The sequence below is a fragment of the Hemitrygon akajei genome, unplaced genomic scaffold (genome assembly GCF_048418815.1).
Source record: "Hemitrygon akajei unplaced genomic scaffold, sHemAka1.3 Scf000080, whole genome shotgun sequence".
Classification (NCBI taxonomy): Eukaryota; Metazoa; Chordata; class Chondrichthyes; order Myliobatiformes; family Dasyatidae; genus Hemitrygon; species Hemitrygon akajei.
This window is the reverse complement of record NW_027331966.1, coordinates 1,103,901-1,119,052: the sequence shown is the minus strand read 5'-3', so window position 1 is coordinate 1,119,052 and position 15,152 is coordinate 1,103,901. Positions and strand designations below refer to the sequence as shown.

The window sequence follows — 15,152 nt, the reverse complement described above, 5'->3', positions numbered from 1 at the left end:
GTTCCTCGCCCTTCACACACTGCCCTGCCCACCGCCGCATTTCCCAAATTATTTTATTATTTCCCTATATTATTTCCAAATTTAAACTAGATGCGTATTTAGTTTTTCCAACCATTTCTTCCCCGGTCCCGTTCCCTCCAGCCCCAGATCACAGAGCTCTCAGAGTTAGAGTTTCGATTCCCACCCATCCCGACACACAATTCAGACCCACACAGGAAATGTGCAGGTTTCATTTAAATCAGTCTATGTCTGTAAACACTAATTTCTATTCACATTCCTCCAGCCTCACTGAACAGGAACACTGAAACATTAAGTGAGAAACAGCAGCAGGAGGCCAATCAGCCCTTCTAACCATCAACAAGATGGCGGCTGCTCTCCCTTCTCAGCCACATACTTCTGCCCGATCCTCATTTCCTCGATTTCCCTCGGTCTCCACACATCTGCTGTTCTCTGTTTTATGTGAGGACGATCACTGTGTCTTCACCGCTCTCTGTGGTGGGGATTTACAGACATTCACCACCCTCTGGGTGGATACATTTCTCTTCATCTCAGTCCTGGACAGTCCACCCCCTGTTTCAGAGACTGGGATCCCTGGTTCAGCCGGTAATGATGTTGTGCATTTCAATGTGATCACCTCTCTGTCCTCGATTCTCTAAATGAAAGGGTTATCACATTTGATCTTTCTTCATATGATGACCCCACCACTCCAGGGATCAGTCTGCAGAATCTTCATTGCACGCTTTATAACAAATACTCTCTAACCTCTTTGTTCATCCCCTATGGAATTAATTCCCATCTTCTGCAGCCCCGTGTTGCCCCAAACACTCACCTCCCACCCTTGTCACTAGTTCCACCTTCCCACCTCCCCCCTCACCTGGATCCACCTCTCACTCTCTAGCTCTTGCACCATCCCCACCCCTCACCTCTTTTCTCTGACTATTTCCCGTCCACTCTCAGTCCAGAGGGAGGGTCTCGGCCCGAAATATTAACGGTCCATTTCCCTCCACAGATGCTGCCCGACCCACTGAGATCCTCAGGCAGCGCCTTTGTCTCCTGGTAAACTAACACCCTGACAATGTGGACCATAGATACCCCTTCCTCTAAAAGTCATCGAATCACTCAGACAGCTAATCGCTGACAGGAATTATATTTGTTGGTCATTACATTCCAGCTTGATGGAGTTGTTGGGGAGTTCAGCGTGTCCCAGTGAAAGAGCCGATTGGCCGAGCTCTCTGCGCTGTCCCTCCGGCTCCTGCCAGTGGTGGCGCTGTGGGGACCCCCGGCCAGTATCTACACCATAGCGAGATGCCGACACTATGCGTCGCAGCACTGGGATAGTCCGAGCGGCGGTCCGCAGGGGCTGATGTCGGGTTTGTGTAAATCGGCGGCCGGTAGCAGTGAGAAAGGGTCTGGCCCGAGCTCTGCCGGGTGGCTGTGGGCTCCAGGCTCTCCTCAGCCCCGGTTTTAACTTTGCGACCGAGCCAGGGCTGTGGGATCAATTCCTTGTGGTTCTCCAAGGGGTTTGGGGAGAATGGGCTCTGTCTGTGTGTGTGGGTAGAGGTTATGAGTGGAGTGTGGGTGTGGGGTTGTAGGCGGGATGGGTTCTGTTGGGAGAAAGTGGGATGATTGGACATTCCGTGATACAGGGAGGATGGTCCCGAGACAAATTAAGTTGTAAACAAGGGACGATCTGGTGAACTGGATCAGACAGCTTAGCTCGCGTGTCCTTTCAGGAAACAATTCTCTCTTCATATTAATGACTGTCTAAGATTGCTGTTCACAAGATTATGAGTTATAAGATTGTGTGTTACAGAGTCCCAGAGTCAAGGACAGCTGTCACCGTCATGGGCTGCGAGTGCAAATTGGGAAGGGGGAGGGTGTGTCAGTGACCAGTGCATCAGAGTACACGGGTTTCCACATCCTCCTGTGAGGTATAAATGTCCTTACAGTGAATTCGGATATGCTGGCATATCGGGAGTCTGAAAGGGAAAGGGAATCGGGAAGGGGCTGAGGAAACAGTTTTAACAGGAGAACATGTTCAGGGGTAAAGGGGTACAGGAGCTGTCTAGTAGATCATTTAATTTTTTTTTTGTTTTGTTTTTGTAACCTCACAGATGGAGACTGAGGAAGGAGCTTGTTGACGGAGGATACCCAGAGGCGAGCAGGTCAGGCGTGGAATCAGGAATTGAATTGAATTGACTTTATTTCATACATTCATGAGGAGTAAAAATCTTTACGTCATGTCTCCAACTATATGTGCAACGTGCAATCATAGTAATTTATAATAGTTTATAATAATTAAAACAGCCAATGTAATATAGAGTACATTCAAGTCAGCGTCAGTTCATCAGTCTGATGGCCTGGCGGAAGAAGCTGTCCCAGAAAATGTTGGTCCTGGCTTTTATACTGCGGTACCGTTTCCCAGATGGTAGCAGCTTTAATAGAGTGACAGAGATGTGGTTTCCTGTGTCACGGGTATAGACAGTCGTCTCAAGTGAGGAGTTAGTGTGGAGATGCAGCTTCCCTGGAGGTGGAGGAAAGAGGACACACCAACAGGTGGAACCAGCTGTGGGAAGACATGGTTTGTCAGGTCTGAGGACGAGCTGAATGTACCATAACTTTAAGATTGTATCAAAAAACCATTCAGAGGGTATTTAAAATGTCAGAAGCAGGGGAGATGTGATCACATGTGCAGAGGGCAGGGGTTGTGTCTACAGACCCTCAGTGAGATGGTTCAAGTTACAATGTGCAGGGATGAAAGCAGTGTTTGGTGCGGGATTTAATCACTGATTCTGACACAGTGAGAGGGTTAGTTTTGCTGTAAGGCAGCAACATTAATGGAAGAAGACACAGGAACTTCATCAATTGTCAGTTGTTTAGCAGAAGTGACCAATCTCTACGCTACCTTGACAGAAACAGATATTCCCAGTGGTGACAAAGGGGTTCAGTCTGGTTTATTTCAGGTTGGAGAGGGGTGTGGAGTTTTGAAATCTATGCCTTGCGGTGCCACCATCGTTAATTTAGCATGTCCAGAGTGGAGGATCACACAGCACGGAAACAGGCCTTTGGCCGGCCATACCTGTTCTGACCATCCACTCACTGTCTACACTGGTCCCATTTATCAGCACTTGGTTCATAGCCGACTGTATCTCGGCAGTTTCAATGCTCATCCTCTTCGTAAATGTTGTGAAGGGACCTGCCTCCACCACCGCCTCGGGCAGTGTGTTCCAGATTTCAGCTACCCTCTGAGTGAAAAATCTCTTCCTCAGATCCCTCTAAACCTCTTCATCCTCTGCTTAAATCCATGCCCTCTGATCGGTGACACCTCTGTCCCAGGATCGGGGCCGATATGGGCATCAGTGAAGCCTTTGATAAGGTTCAGCATGGTAAGTTGCTGTGGAAAGTCAGATCACACGCGATCCAGGGAGAGCTGGCTCACTGGATGCACAGTTGTCTTGATGGTAGGAAGCAGAGAGTGATGGTGGGAGGCTGTTTATTGGACTCGAGGCCCGGGCCTAGTGAGGTTCCCCAGGGTTACACCCCATTGCTCTCATTATTCATTGATATTTAATTATATTTGCATTTGCACAGTTGAATTCTATGCTAGTAACATTGATCCTGTTACTATTCTATAGATTTGCTAAGTGTTCCTGTAGGAAAAACAATCTCAGGGTTGCATGTGGTGACATATACATACTCTGATAATAACATTTACTTTGAACATCAACCATTGCTACTTGTCATCTAGATCAGTAATTTGGTTAAGAATGTACAGGGTACGGATAGCAGGTTTGCAGCAAGTTCAAACAATTGGTTTTTCTTAAAGATATTAAGTATAAACTCTCCGCTCTGTTTCCCTCTCCGCACTCGACCACCCACTCCCGTCTTCCTTCTCTGCCCCGTCCTCCCTCTCACCCTAACATTGGACATACATTCAGTGTGAAAGTGAATTATTTTCGGGGAATCTGAAGGGGAATTCTTCACTCAGAGGTTGGTGGGAGTGAGGAATGAGCTGCCACTGGAAGTGGAGGATGTGGGTTTGATTTAGACACTAAAGAGGTATTTGGGTGAGGACGTGGATGGGAGGTGTATGGAGGCTCTGGTGCAGGTCGTTGGAAATGGGCAGTAACAACAAAAACAGGTCAGCATTGACTGGAAGGGCTGGAAGTTTCAGTGCTGCTTGGCTCTGTGATTCTAATAATATTGTGATTTGTAATTTCCACATTTAGTACATTGCTACTAATGTCTGAACCCAGAAATTTACTCAAACAAGAACTGAAAGACTCTTGACTGGCTACAGAAAGCGTTTACAAGCTGTGATACTTGCCAAAGGGGGTGTTACTGAGCACTGACCATGCAGGGTGCCCAAACTTCTGCTTCTGGCCCTTATCGTATTTTGCTATTTTGAAACTGTAAAAGATGGAAATAAAATGTAATCTTGCTTAAAATATTAAAGAAATGTGTCATCTTTAACTTTATGCCTTTTGTAATCAGGTCATCTTTTACTCGCTTAGCTATTCACAGTAACAGAAATTTTGAACAGGGGTGCCTAAACTTTTGCATGTCACTGTGTATATCCTGTGCCTTCCGAATTGCTTCCAAAAATTCCAGCCATTGCTGCACTGTTTTCGTCCCTGCCCGTGTTCTTTTTAAATCAATTTTGACAATTTTTTCTCTCATGCCTCTCTAATTCTTTTTATTCCACATTTGACTTTAACTTATCCTTCTCTAATGTCGGGGTGAATGTGATCACATTAAGATCACTTGCCCCTAAGGGTTCTTTGAACTTCAGTTACCTACCGTAATTAATTCCGGTTCATTACAACTCCCAATCCTGAATAGCTGATCCCCAACTGGGCTCAACCACGAGCTGCTCTAAAAAGCATCTTGTAGGCATTCTAGGAATTCCTCCTCTTCAGACCAACACCATCCTGATTTTCCTAATCACCTGCATGACAATCCCCTATGACTATTGTAACATTGCCCTTTGACACGCATTTTCAATCTCCCATTGTAATTTCAGGACCTCATACTTATTACTGTTTGAAGGTCTCTGTACAATTCCCATTAGGGATTTTTTTTTTACATTTGCTGTTCCTTAATTCTACAACTTCCAACCCTTTGCCACCTCTTTCTAATGATTTTATCTAATATTTTACCAACAGAGCCACACAACCCCACTACCAGCTTGTTTTTGTCTTGTTCCTTCAATAAATATATAAGTATCTGAGAAACAAGAGGACCTGCAGATGCTAGAAATCTAGAGAACTACACACAAAGTGCTGGAGGAGCTCAGCATGTCAGGCAGCATTGATGGTTGGGAATTAACATTTCGAGCCAAGACCCTTCACCGGGACTCTTGATACCCACGTATCTGGAATATCAACAAGCAAAGAAATAGAAAGTGGTGCGAAATAGGGAAAACCTTTGAAAAAATTTAGTTCACGGCTTAAAAAGTCCTGTCAAACAGAGCTCACTAGTTAACAAATACAACAAGGGCAATAAACACTTTCTTCAATACCGGCATTGACTTATTAATAAGAAAAATATATTGGTCCCATTTCAATCAGTAAAATTTACAATGGTAAATAAGAATTTTAGAAAGCTTTAGAAAAGAGTATTTACACTGAAACCCACTTAGATTAACACTACCTTGGACAGGAGGAAGAGAAATAACACATGAGGAAAGATCACACAACAGTCAGATAAAACTTCTATATTTTCAAGAAAAATGAACTGGATTCAGCACTCCATGTGTGTATATACAGTTGTGATATGGAATACAGATCAGAAAAATTAAATGAGAGGCCAACTCAGAAAAATAAATCATCACTCTGGAAGAAAACATTGAGAAGTGGAATGAGTATGGCATCGCAATGATCTGAGCAGATGAGATGTTGACAAGGAAGCATCGAGCACCTGACTGAGAGTTGGACTCCTCTTCCCAGAAACAGAGGGGTTCCTTGCAGGAATACAGGACAAGCTGGTTAACAAAAGGGGAAAAAATATCAAAAATACATACAATATTGTTTGTATATAAGGCAGTAAGTGCAGAAAAGGCCAAGATAAACCAGACACAATCCAACACATTCCAGGATCCAGCAGGAATTTAGCTCAATCTGATTACTTATAAAGATACAATATCATTCACCAAATTCTTGCTTTAAAATACTGACTCATGATTGCCCTCCATCACTTCATACAGGCACCGTAAGTTCAAGCCTGATCCAGGTTTAGAGTCAAAATCTTATAAATTATATGATAATCAATACATTGTTACAGATAGGACAATCCATAATAACTATCCAGATATAATATTACAGGATAAACAAGCGGGAATAACACCCTCAATAGCTGAAACCATTCCCAACACACAGATGTCACACGGGTATAGTTTGTGTCATCAGTCAAACCACCAAAAGATTTTCTCTATCAATCTGCTTCCAAATGTTGCTACTCTGTCATTTGTTGCCACGCCCCGCTGCTCATTCCCTTCTCATAATAAGTTCTTACCCCGACCATCGTCCAGATCCCCAAACTCTGCCCTGTCCAGACCCGCCTCTGGTTTCTGACCCTGCTCCATTGAACATCCATCTAATGGTTTCCCATTCTGCTTTCAGTCTTTAGAGGACAGTGGTGTTTTCAACAACCCTTTAGAAGCAGAGAAAATGACCCACAATGTGGAAATGAGCCATGAGTAAGGAGGGTAACTCCAAAATTAATTCTTCATCAGCCCAGAGATTTCAGGGGTAAAGAACATCTCAGTCAGAACTGCAGTCAGCTTAACTTCTTCAGTCTGCAGAGAATTCAAGGGAAAGCACTTCACCCACAGAGTGGTGACTGTTTGGAACCCACTACAGAGAGAAGAAGAGGTGAAGAACAGGGGAAGATTTAAAAGGACTATCCTGGAACAGAATCACTAGCAGGGTCCAGCCGGCCTGAGTTTACTCTCTACTGTACAATAGGTGTGATGTAAATTCACCAAGGACAGGGTTTAAAATGGAACTGATTTATTTGTCTCAGATGCAGAATATTAAACTCCTGTCCCATTAAAGGTGAATATGCAGCAGAAGAAACTCCTCCCATGCCCAGTGACCAGGGTGCAGAACTGGGTGTGGTGAGCAGCAGCAATAATTGCACAGTTCAGCACCGACAGTCACTCTCGAAATTACATTCAGCAATGGTGATGGACAAATATCCAGCATGAAGCTTATTGAAACTTTCTCCCCAGTGTGAACCCGGTAGTCTGCCACAAGTGTAACACGCTGTAAGGGTTCACTGGTGATGTAATGGTTTCTCTGTAGCAGCAATGTTTAGGTTACGACTAGAGATAACAGGGTTTTGGAATGAGAGGCTTTCCAATGGCAGAAATGGTTTTTTTTCTTGTGAGTCTGGAAGAGAGATTTTCACGGTTTTTTGCTGGGGAGAGATGAGAAGACGTGAATGGAGAGAGTGGGCCCTTTTTATTTTATTTTGTTTTCTTTACTAACCCTATAGTCAGAGAATGAATTATAAAGATCAATCATTAAATCACATATTGTGTTATTTCAGGGGACACACCACACAGCATCCACCCAAATGAGATTTCTTATGTTTGGCCGGGCTGGGTGGCTTTCACCCCCTTATATTAAGCTGCTAGCCAAAGCGAGGGTTACATCAGTTAGATGACTGAGTGAGTCCCTTTCCACATTCACAGCAGCAGATTTGCCTCTCCCCATTGTGAACCAGGTAGTGTGTCATAAGGATAGATAAGTGAATGAATCCCTTCCCACATTCACAGCAGGTGAACGTCCTCTTCCCAGTGTGAACTCAATGATGCACAATTTGGTTGATTTGGCTGAGAGAAACTTTTCCCAAAGTCTGACCAGTTGATCGGCCTCTACTCAGTGTGAATTCGCTGGTGTCTCTGTAGTTGAAATGACTGAGTGAATGCCTTCCCACAGTCTGAGCAGGTAAACGGCTTCTCCCCAGTGTGAATTCGCTGATGTACCTTCAGTTGGGATGAACAAGTGAATCCCTTCCCACAGTCTGAGCAGGTAAACGGCTTCTCCCCAGTGTGAATTCGCTGATGTACCTTCAGTTGAGATGACTGAGTGAATCCCTTCCCACAGTCTGAGCAGGTGAACGGCCTCTCTCCAGTGTGAACTCGCTGATGTACCTTCAGTTGGGATGAACAAGTGAATCCCTTCCCACAGTCTGAGCAGGTAAACGGCTTCTCCCCAGTGTGAATTCGCTGATGTACCTTCAGTTGAGATGACTGAGTGAATCCCTTCCCACAGACTGAGCAGGTGAACGGCCTCTCTCCAGTGTGAACTCGCTGATGTACCTTCATTAGGGATGAGTAAGTGAATCCCTTCCCACAGACTGAACAGTTGAATGGCCACTCCCCAGTGTGAACTGACTGGTGTACCAGTAGTGCGTGTGACAGAGTGAATCCTTTCCCACAGTCTGAGCAGGTGAATGGCCACTCCCCAGTGTGAACTGACTTGTGTACCTGTAATTCGTGTGACTGAGTGAATCCCTTCCCACAGTCTGAGCAGGTGAATGGCCTCTCTCCAGTGTGAACTCGCTGATGTACCTTCAGTTGGGATAAGCAAGTGAATCCCTTCCCACAGTCTGAGCAGGTGAACGGGTTCTCTCCAGTGTGAACTCGCTGATGTCCCTTCAGTTGGGATGAGCAAGTGAAACCCTTCCCACAGTCTGAGCAGGTGAATGGCCTCTCCCCAGTGTGAACTCGCTGGTGTCTCAGTAGGTGAGATGCCTGACTGAATCCCTTTGCACATTCTGAGCAGATGAATGGCCTCTCGCCAGTGTCAACTCGCCGGTGTGTCTGTAGTTGACATGATCGACTGAATCCCTTCCCACATTCTGTGCAGGTGAACGGCCTCTCCCTGGTGTGAACTCGCTGGTGTCTCTGTAGTTGAGATGATGCAGTGAATCCCTTCCCACAGTCTGTGCAGATGAACGGCCTCTCCTGAGTGTGAACCAACTTGTGTCCCAGGAGGTCGATTGACCGAGTGAATCTCTTCCCACAGTCTGAGCAGGTGAATGGCCTCTCTCCAGTGTGAATTCTCTGATGTAGCTTCAGCTGATATGACCGAGTGAATCTCTTCCCACAGTCTGAGCAGCTGAACGGCCGCTCCCCAGTGTGAACGCGCTGATGTACCTTCAGTTCCGATGAGCAAGTGAATCTCTTCCCACAGTCTAAGCAGGTGTATGGCTTCTCACCAGTGTGAACTCGCTGATGTACCTTCAGGTTAGATAATGAAATGAATCCTTTCCCACAGAATGAGCAGAGGAACGGCCTCTCCCCAGTGTGAACTAACTTATGTCCCAGTAGGTCAGATGACCGAATGAATCCCTTCCCACAGTCTGAGCAGGTGAATGGCCGCTCCCCAGTGTGAACTCGCTGGTGAGCCATTAGGTCAGATGACCGATTGAATCCTTCCCCACAAATTCAGCAGATGACCAGCCTCTGCCCCAGTGTGATATAGTGGTGTGTCCACAGGTGGGAAGACCGACTGTATCCCTTAACACTCACAGAACAGGTGAACGGCTTTGTCCCAGTGTCAACTTGGTGATGTCCCTTCAGTTGAAATTTCCAACTGAATTCATTCCCACTGTCTAAGCAGATGAATGGGTTTTCCTCCTCGTTTAAAATGACAGGCGTGCCAGTCGGTCAGATGATAGAGTGAGTCCCTCCCCACAGTCTGAGCAGGAAGGATGATCAAGGAAATCCTTTGTTCCACTTCTTAAATATCTGGATAGAGACAGCAAAACTGGTGTGGGGTGTTCGAGATTCCCATAGATTAATTCTTTGTCATTTTTAACCTGTAAAATGATTTACAAAATCCATCAAAGGGTGTAGGACAACATTTCAGATGAGATTACTGGAGTTGTCAAGGTATGATCTGGCAACACACTGTTACAGTGAGGTTCAACCAAATTTGGAGAGAGAAATCATTGTCTAACTGGACACAGTGCTGGTATCTGGAATGACCACTAAACTCTCGGATGTCCTTCCTGTGTCTATAAGAATGGGGCATTTCTGCCATCTCCAATCTGTGACCTCGCTCAGTTTGACTCTCTCCATTGATATTATTCCCTGTTCCCACTGAGATGCATGGGTGCCTGGCCCCACAGTAACTGAAATACTCTCACACAAAAAGCCAGCAGTGCATTCCATGCACCCACCACTCTCTGTGTAAAAAAAACTTACCCTGACATCCCCTCAGCATCTATTTCCAAGCATCTTAAAACTCTGCTCCCTCGTGTTAGCCATTTCAACTCTGGGAAAATATCCTCTGGCTATGCACACGATCAATGCCCCTCATCATCTTATACACCTAAAAAAGGCTCTTAACATAAACAAGGACATTACACATTATATGTGATTGAGTTCATCTGCACGCTCACACTACCTATGTAGCAGGCCTGTAACGGGTAATGAAGGATTTTCTCACCAAAGCTTTTGCATATTGTCCATATGTGATTTGCTTGCTAAACTATGCTTTAAAAAGTCAGATTTGCAAATATCACTCCACTTCTTCCCACTTGCAAATTCTCCAGCAACTTTTGCATTGCCACAATACACACAGGTAACACCAGTTTCTATATTGGACATAAATATTTCCCCTGAACCCACCTGAGGAATTGAGAGATATATAAAAAAATCATTTTGAACCTATGTAACCTCTGGCTAAAAGAATAATTGGGACTGAATAGGAATTTTGAACTGAAGTGAACTCAGTCTTCAGCATTTAGCTAAGACAGGCTCATAACCAGTTCTCTGTGGCAGACACACTGAGAACTGATAACATTATACATTGTACTCTCATTAGCTGATAACATTATACATTATACCCTCATTAGCTGATAACGATTGTACTCTTGTTTGAGTAAGTGGAGGAGGACTCACTGATAGGGACAGGAATGAACTTCTGTTTGTAATTAAGCCAGGGCCTTGCAAAGGGAATAACTGACAAGGACTGGACAGTACATCCATCTGTAATTAAAACCTTGATTTAGCAAACTCTCAATTCTAATAATTAAGTTTTGCACCAACAGACTTGTTGGGTGTACCAGTTCAAATAACATCTTGCAAGAGTAATGTATGGGCTTGCTATGTACAAGTATACGGCTGGAACCTGAGTCCATAACAAGTCAGTCCAGTTGATAAGATGGTGGCAGTGCTTACGTGCCTTCCCTTTGACAACTGGGTTTCAAACTCCTGCAGGAGAATGCACAATAAACTGTGGTGATGATAAGAAACTGGGCTCCCGAGTTTTATTTGGATTCAACTTTTAACATTTGTCATCATGAACAGGATCCCAATACAGGGAGTGCCAAGCAGAGGGGGCTGAGCAACTGGCTGGACCACTCTGGGTACTGCAGAGACTGACCAGGTGCCCAATAGTTATTTTAACTTTTGTCGCTGTCCGTTAGTTCCTTTGGAGGTACAGTCCCTCGCCCAAGGCTGATTGCTTAGCTTGTGGGCAGGAGGCAGATGTGCCATGTAAATTAATCAATTGCGCAGGAGGTGCCAGCCGGGTAAATTTACCTGATTGATAATTGAGCAGGAGGCTCTGTGCCGAGTAAATGACAAAGAGAACATGGGTCAATTGCAGTCGCTTGAGAGTTTTCCAGACAAGGAAAAAGATTTTAAAATGTTGAGTGTAACGCTGAATAAGAAATCGGGGAACAATATGTGGCCACTGGGGGGGAACCTGGGATATTACCTCATGAGAATAAGCAGTAAATTTGATATGGAAAATGAACTGTGGAATGAGGTGGAAATTGTTGTAAAGGGAATGGAAGGAAAAGCAGATGTGCAGTGGAACAGTATATTATTAGCAAGTTGGAGTAAGAATGCATGTGACAATGGAATTGAGGTATGTACTGCAAAGGTTGGGAGACGCTAAAAGTGAAGTGTGAATGGGTGCATGGGTGCCGAAAACGAGAGCAGGAGAAACAAAGTAAGCAAACCAAGGCCAGCCTAGATAGGAGAGAAGGGCAGGAACATCAGACAGACAGATATACTTTATTGATCCCGAAGGAAATTGGGTTTTGTTACATACTGATAGGGAAACAATGGATCCCAAACCCATGTCTGTCATACCGACCCTGTTTGAGGACAGTGACCGTGATGAGGAGTGGGCACCACCCGTACCTCTCCTACCTTACGAGGGGCCAAATGCACCCAGTGCCCCCAAAGCCCAATGGTGGCTGCTCGGGTAACACAGCGGGACAGGGAAGGGAGGTTCTCTTTACTCTAAGATCCCGAATGGGAATACCGAGGATTATTCCGAGACAGGGAGGGAAGAATCCAATAAAACCCCAGAGTTAATGGCTCCACAAAGACAATTACCCACCCGAATGCTGCCCAATCCATGAGCAGGAGGAGAGACAGCCCTCAGTGATCCCTGTGTATGCACCCTGGAAGCCTCAAGAAATGATACTGATCATGAATCAGGCCCCAGATAGAAAAGAAAAACCAGCACAGTTTGCTCAGTGTGTCCGCAGTACAAAAATGTTTACTGCGACTCCACAAGATTCTGCATGACGAGGGGTGGAAATGGAAGGCAGATTTGAGATACCAAAGCTGTCAGGAGTTACAGGCAGGAAACCATAATGAGAATGAACAGACAGACCAGATTATTCAAGCCTTGGCTCTAGCAACCTGTAAACATCACTAAAGTACTTGAATGCAAACCTAAGCCTGGGGAATCGGGACCAGACTATTGGGCGTAATTTGTGGCCTGCTACGGCACCTTCGCAGGAGACCAAGCCTTTAATGATGGGAATCTGTCCCCCCAGTTTAATGCCCTACTGCTCCAATGCTTACCAATTAAGATAGCCAACACAATTAAAAATAATATGGATTGGCCTGACAATGACCGAAATCGAATGCGATGAGCTTTGACATATCATTGTGACCCAACTTTCGAATCCCGATCAACCCTGAAGGGAACTAATATTAAAGGTGAATATGCTCACTGGAAAGGAGGATGTGAGTGGGCTACATCTGGGGATCAGAAATGGGAACAAAAACCTACCAAGGGACAGGTGGGGACAACAACCCGTTTAGAAATTGACAAGCAAGGATGCTTCCTACTGTGAGTACTGCCCCTCAGGAAGAGCCCAATGTAATATTGCAAGTTGCTGGAATTTCATTTCTGTTTATGACTGATGTGGGGGCAATCACAACCACTCTTGATCAGGAAATAGTATCGGAAAAGGGATTCCAGCTATCAGACGCTACAATCACTCTGTCATGGTTCGAAGACACGGAACGTACGTATTCACGTACCCAGCCACTGCAGGTGGAACCAGTGTGAGGTTTCATTTACAGTCACCACCAGTCGGGGGTGTAATCTAGCAGGGAGAGACTTGCATTGTTCGTTGGAAGTTGAGATTCTCTATCACCCTGCAACTAGCAAACAACCGACAGCTTCTCCAGTTTCTGAACCCCCAGTGGTGGGCACTTAATCTGGACTCCACTGCGTTTGAACCCCTTCTGCAAGCAGCCGACTCTCGTGTGACTCTGTGCTTTGACCCTACAGGGTGTGTCACTGAGGAGAGCCAATATTATGCACCCCTCAAGGGACAGAAGTTCCCAGTCATGGTGACTGGACACATTAAAGGAAGAGAGGACAGTTCATTACTGTCTGAAGTTCTGGATTTCCTTTGGCGATAGACAGGACTGGTGGCTGCCCATACCAGCATCAGGCTGCCCTGGGTTCCCTGCCTACACCCTGACAAAACAAGCTTCCAGCACCAAAGGAGACTGGCAAGATTTCCTGTGGGCTAACCCAGATACTGGAAGGAGTTGGAAGTGAAGATGGGACTGGACACTGGCTGTGACCAGTGGGGTACCGCAAGGTTCAGTGCTGGGACCACAGCTGTTTACAATATACATTAATGATTGAGATGAAGGGATTAAAAGTAACATTAGCAAATTTGCAGATGACACAAAGTTGGGTGGCAGTGTGAAATGTCAGGAGGATGTTATGAGAATGCAGGATAACATGGACAGGTTGGGTGAGTGGGCAAATGTATGGCAGATGCAGTTTAATGTGGATAAATCTGAGGTTATCCTCTTTGGTGGCAAGAACAGGAAGGCAGATTACTATCTAAATGGAGTCAAGTTAGGAAAAAGGGAAGTACAACGAGATCTAGGTGTTCTTGTACATCAGTCAATGAAAGCAAGCACGCAGGTACAACAGGCAGTGAAGAAAGCTAATGTCATGCTGGCTTTTATAACAAGACGAATTGAATATAGGAGTAAAGAGGTCCTTCTGCAGCTGTACAGGGCCCTGGTGAGACCCCACCTGGAGTATTTGTGTGCAGTTTTTGGTCTCCAAATTTGAGGAAGGAGATTTTTGTTATTGAGGGAATGCAGCGTAGGTTAACAAGGTTAATTCCCGGAATGGCAGGACTGTCATATGTTGAAAAATTGGAGTGACTGGGCTTGTATACACTGGAATTTAGAAGGATGAGAGGGGATCTGATTGTAACATATAAGATTATTAAGGGATTGGACACACTGGAGGCAGGAAGCATGTTCCTGCTGATGGGTGAGTCCAGAACTAGAGGCCACAGTTTAAGAATAAGGGGTAGGCCATTTAGAACTGAGATGTGGAAAGACTTTTTCACCCAGAGAGTTGTGGATATGTGGAATGCTCTGCCCCAGAAGGCAGTGGAGGCCAATTCTCTGGATGCATTCAAGAGAGAGTTAGATAGAGTTCTTAAAGATAGTGGAGTCAAGGGGTATGGGGAGAAGGCAGGAACAGGATACTGATTCTGTATGATCAGCCATGATCACAGTGAATGGCGGTGCTGGCTAGAAGGGCCGAATGGCCTACTCCTGCACCTACTATTGTCTATTATCTAGTAAAACTCTCTTTTAATATTGACCAAACGCAAGGCGTTGTACCCAATCTCTGAGCAACTGCAGACCATGAAGTTGGCCGCACTGACTGCCTCCTGACCGGATCACCGTGAAAGGACAGACTCTCCCATCCATTCCATATTACCCCCTCAAGCCCAAGGCACCGTTTTATGAGGATGGAAGCTCTTTTGTGGATCTAGCAGGCAAACAATATTCTGGCAATGTGATAGTGATGGACAGTGAATTAACTGAGCTGGACTCT

The 15,152-nt window shown here is 45.3% G+C and overlaps 3 protein-coding genes across 5 annotated transcripts in view; 1 reads left to right on the top strand and 2 right to left on the bottom strand.

The window, feature by feature from the left end:
- Positions 1-15,152, bottom strand: part of LOC140722568 (uncharacterized) — a 424,481-nt gene that overhangs the window by 281,125 nt on the left and 128,204 nt on the right. The gene's annotated exons all lie outside the window — the stretch shown is intronic.
- LOC140722576 (uncharacterized) overlaps positions 1-15,152 on the top strand; it is a 168,382-nt gene that overhangs the window by 62,210 nt on the left and 91,020 nt on the right. The gene's annotated exons all lie outside the window — the stretch shown is intronic.
- LOC140722570 (uncharacterized) overlaps positions 1-15,152 on the bottom strand; it is a 40,079-nt gene that overhangs the window by 16,991 nt on the left and 7,936 nt on the right. The window lies entirely within an intron of this gene.